The 5,291-nt window shown below is 39.0% G+C and overlaps 1 protein-coding gene across 1 annotated transcript in view; it reads left to right on the top strand.

Annotated features, from left to right (window-relative positions):
• LOC137980093 (sacsin-like) overlaps positions 1 to 1,164 on the top strand; it is a 14,442-nt gene extending 13,278 nt beyond the window's left edge. The window contains exon 4 of the mRNA XM_068827446.1: positions 1 to 1,164. This exon is cut by the window's left edge and continues 151 nt beyond it. The gene's annotated coding sequence lies outside the window, so the exon portion shown is untranslated.
• Positions 1,165 to 5,291: the final 4,127 nt, after the last annotated feature.

Raw genomic sequence — 5,291 nt, forward strand, 5'->3', positions numbered from 1 at the left:
CCAGGTTTAGATGTCCCAAATGGTAAAAACCTTTTACCTAATCGGAGGCACCTTTTAAAGAGTGAAAAGTCGAAGCCTGAGTAAAATTTTCAATTATGGAAGCATTGAGTTAAATGTTTAGAAACTCAACATTTTGAACCATTGTAAACAAAGTTTAACAATGAAACAGCATCACTGGAAAGGACTATTCAACTGATATGTAGCTTTCATTGAGTAGCTTTCATTCACTTTAGGATTAATTTACGTGGCTAAACGTTTACGGCATCATTCATTTTTACTAGAGTGCTAGTGATAGCCATAACCAATTAGCTGTTGTTCGCCAAAGTTCGAAGTCTTAATTCCATGCCCAGCCTCGTTTTTTGACCACTGATTTTAACGTTTTATGCTGACTTGATAACTTTTATCGTTGTTTTTGGTCATTTCAGGCCTTTGTCATGTTAACTCTTCAGCTACCAATGTGTGTGTGTACAGCATATTTTCCAACACCTTATTGAAAACGTTGGATGGATGTTCCCTTTTTTCTTGTTTTTCTTGTTTTTTTAGTTGTAATAGGCTTTTTCCAACAAACGATCACATGGTACAAAATCCGCCATGCTGGAGGGCAAGCTCATTATTATTTCCCCACTTGGACATTAAAACAAAGGCGTAGTTACTGTAGTGGCAGTGGTAGTGGTAGTGGTAGTAGCTAATGGTTTTGCATAATTGGTAACAAGATTGAAAGAAAACTCGATTTTTCTTGAACTGCATTCTGCAGTTATTATTCATAGCAATATTAAGCTTTTGTAATCAGCTTTTTTGCAGGGAGATATCGGCATGACAAAGTCATGGATCTTGCTTCTGTTTTTTTCAAATAAGGAGTAAGCAGTCTCTTTAGACATACAGCTATCCGTTGTGACTACTATGCCACCAGTGATTTGGTGTTTAATCCATTTTTATTCACTGTTTATTACTAGCTTTTTATATTACATTTAAATGCTCGCAATAAAATCTTAAAACCCTATGCAACTGCGCTTACTTTAAGAACACTCGCGCTTACTTTAAGACAGGTTCGCACGGGCCGATAAATAAGCCCGACAAATCGCCTGTAAAACAACTATCGGCGAGCATTACAGTGACTACGCAGTCTAGAACAATAATGAAGCTTCTTGGGTGGATCGTACACCTTGACAGCATAAGGGCTAGTATTGCCTCCAGAAAACAAAACAATAACAATATGTAGTTCAAAATGGCAGAATCTCCGACACAATCTGTGCGTAGTCACAGGAAAAGCAAAGCGAATTCGCTGAAAGCTATAGATCATACAGGTTACCCATGAAATTACTTGCGGGAAACGAATAATATTCTGATCGAGTAGATCCTGAATTAACACTGGACAGATAAAGAGTAGACCGAAATTGAAATTAAAGAGAGCACGCTTCTCATCACACTGTGAAGATAATAAGCCGTTTTTTGGGATGTCACGTGTTGCGTGACATCCCAAAAAACGGCTGCAAAGGAGACTAGTCGGTCACGAGACAAGGAACATTTCAAAAATAATTCTCAGTGTTCAGCGTTTCGTAAGCGCACAGTGACTGAATTTATAATACCAGTCTCTCAGTGCTTTCAGAAAAAAGATAGAAAGAACTCTCCCTCGCCAGACTCTTCGTTTTGCTAAATTCGTACACGGGCACAACAAAGACTCCAGAAACTAAATTCACATGTGTTCATAGGAGGGGGACATTGAGGTTTGCGGTATTGGACAATTTTTCTTGCGGTATTTCGGTAATTTTTAATGTCAGAATGCAGTACTGCGGTATTCTCCGAATCTGCGGGATGCGGTTTTTTTAGCATTTTGGACGGTATTAAAAATTTATCCTCCTGGTCCTCCGATGTTTCCCGAGCCTTTTCCAGGTTTCCGATTAGACATTCCTAACGAAACTTAGCTCTCATGGTAACGGTAAACTGCAATTTCTTGTGCCGCAATCATAAAAGGAATGTTATGTTTTGCTAGTTATAAGCCAGGCTAAATCAAAAACTGGACGCTTCATAACGCGTACACTGGGTTGCCTGTGGTACGTGTTACACAAGAATTGGAGGGTATTGAACTGCAGCGTTCCAGTTAATGTTTTCAAGTGGGAGATCATAAAGACCATTTGAGGGCCACCCACATATCGCGCCAGCAGAGGCCCTCTGGCTCACACGTTCACACCTTTAATTATTTTGTAATGTCCTGTCCCATTTTTGAGTAAAATTCACTCGTTTCTTCTTGAAATAAATAGTCTGCAAAAAACTAACTGCAAATTGCTCTGACGGACGTTTTCCAGCATGTCATGCATGTCTTGCAGTTGCACTAAGCAAACGTTTACTGTACACACTAAGAAAGGACTGCAGCTGCTCATGTATGCCCCTATATGCCCATATATACCCATTTGTAATCTGATGAAATTACCATGCACAAATAAAGTTTTCCATTCCATTCCATAGGGGTATATATGGGCATACACGGGCGTGAATGAGTATGCACGGGTACACGGTTTGTATAAATATTTGTCTAAAAATACACTATAATGAGGAATACACGAAATACCTACGAAACTTCAAGATGGCGGCCAATTCGTGAACTGCGTCGACCTGTAACAATCGGAGAGCTGGAAAGCTTGAAATAATAAAGGTATGTGCATCTAAATGCTTCACCTCTTTGCTAAAGTGGTTAATTTGACCAATAAATGATTTTTAGGGGTACTCCATTTAGGGTACTCCATAGGGTACTCCATGGAGTAGGGCTCCGCGTTTTGTCCTCTCCCCTATAAAATCGACGTTTCCATGTCGACGTGACACCATTATCAAGATATAAGGTTGAGTGAAAGAAAAAAGAGTTAATATATACACTAGTAAGAATACACATATTGTCCTTAACGGGAAAGTACGGTCTAGAAAAGGCTTCCCTGAATCGAAAGTTCTTTACCTGTATTATCATACTTGACCACTCATTTGGACTAAATGTGTTTAAATAGCCAACAATAACGCTTCAAAAATGGGCAAATTTAAATTGAAATCCGTCATCTTTGTTTTTGTGTACGCAAACGAGGCTATGACGTAGCAATAGTCAAGATTTCTCCGGATGACTAAATGTACTTGATGAAAAGAAGAAAAATACAAGCGAGGAGAGCAATATTTTGTAGACTTGAATCTTAATCCACCTCAGAACAGATTTACCTGGTGGTCGTTAAACAGGGTTTCATATGTGAGTTATATGCAGGAGTTTTACAAAGCAAAAGAGAGCTTGCAGTGCTATCCCGCGCTCATTGCTGTGAAATAAATGCCTGGAAATCAAGTTTAATCTGTCTACCGTGGCTTTCTACGAGATCCCTGTTACAACTTCACAACAAACGATCGATTTATATATTTCCATCAAATGGTAAGAGTAAATCGTTTCAGTAGTTTCTACACTGCTAACAAAATTCAACCACATTTCAAGTTACGTTTATATTAGCGCATAACAGCGAAAGTCGTCTATATATGGCTTGATTCAGTTTTCTGGCTCCAATATAATGATATTTTGGACGAGTTGACTGAGATTTCCTTATTAAGCGAATGTCCTCCTTGGTAAAATGACAGACCCAAACAGACAATATAGCAGTCAGGTTTTCACGTTTGAGGAACCCATCCACCTTTTATTTTCGCTGGCCAACTTTTCTTTAAATTTTAATTTCCGGTGTAAACTTCGATTTTTCTTGTTTGTGTTCTCAATTCTAGGCATGTGTCTAGTTTCATCCCCCTCGAAAGCGTACACCCCAACAGCGGCAACTGTCGATGTGAAAAAGCCTTGCTCCGTGCATTGAGCACCATCTGAAAGTTTCGTCGGCTTATTCTAAATTAAACGCTTACCCGTATGAAAGCAAACAAATATGTTTGCTGAAGCATCGAAGACGGCTGACGCTGAAGGAAGAAAGTGAAAGGTACGCTTGTCGAATATTTCTTTGTCGCATGTTCAAGGTTTTTGTCTTTTACATTTGCTCTGGCTGATTTTTGCCGCCTAGTTTGATTGACTAGAAAATCTATAAGTATTAAGTGACTTGAGGTTCTGTCGCACTTATGGCCTACATCAGTTCTACCTATTGAACCACAAGACTGTTTACCATAGTTCATCTTACATTTGAATTTCTCGAAGCAGAAAGGTCACACAAGAACGAGAAAGTGATCGGGGATCGAAGAACTTGCTAAGGTCGAACACGTTTGTTGACTATTGCTACTTCATAACACGTCATTGCCAGGATGGCGCTCTCCAACTTTTAAGTGCTCTTGTCACATTTTAACAGGGAAATGGACAAAACGGGAATTATTTTCGAATTTCTGGGGAAAAGTTTTCATAATTTAGAGAAAATTTTTCTAGACCGTACTTTCCCTTTAAAATACACTAGGGAAAAAATATGCTAATCAAATGAAAAATGAAATAGAAACGATAAAATCACAAAGCGAAACGATTAAAAAAAAATATATCAATATTTTAAAACAGCTTGGAGCTCATGGAGTCCTTTTGTTTGTTTAAAGTAGGCTTTAAGTCCCTTATGAACAGCATCTCAAACATAAGGCAGTCCCACTTAGTTTTGCACTTCCTTAAAATACTGAGAAGTCTCGAAAGACTGGAAATGTCACTGCCATGCGTCCGCATGTGCTCGCCGATGGCGGTCTTGCTCCGTGTTGGTCGTCTCATTGGGGTAAGTGTCGGCTTGTATAGCCGATATAAGCAGCCTCGCACTGGTCACATTCGAAATGGTAGACGACTTTCGGTTTGTTTGTCAGGGCAGGTTTTTATTCCATAGTTTTCAAATCATCGTTTAATTTGCGACTAGTAAATACGGGGGATAACTGCCGCTAATCTTTGAAGATAGTTCTGATGTTTGGCGTCTTACAGTATTGGCTGATCGCTGACATTTGAATGGCAGCACAATGCGCGTGAGTTGTGGTTTTTCGCTGGCTGTGGGTTCTTTCCGAAGATCGTCCATACATTTCTTAATAATCGATTTGATCAATGATTTGATTAAGCTTTCAGGGTATTTAAGGTCAAGAAATAACCGCTCAAGTTTTTGACATTCTTGAGTGAAAGCATTCATTGAGGAAGAGAGATGATGTGCTCTGTGTTGCTTCGAACTAATTCTCTTGTTACGTATCGCTCGTCCTATCCGTGTGGCTTAGGAGAATAATGGTTTACGTATTAAAATTCTTTGTCTTGTTGAAAATGAAACGAAAGTTCTTAAAACAAGAGGAAAACTTTTAGTGAAAAATACTCAAACATCGGTCTCTGCCCTCAT

This window comes from Montipora foliosa, chromosome 12 (assembly GCF_036669935.1).
Source record: "Montipora foliosa isolate CH-2021 chromosome 12, ASM3666993v2, whole genome shotgun sequence".
Classification (NCBI taxonomy): Eukaryota; Metazoa; Cnidaria; class Anthozoa; order Scleractinia; family Acroporidae; genus Montipora; species Montipora foliosa.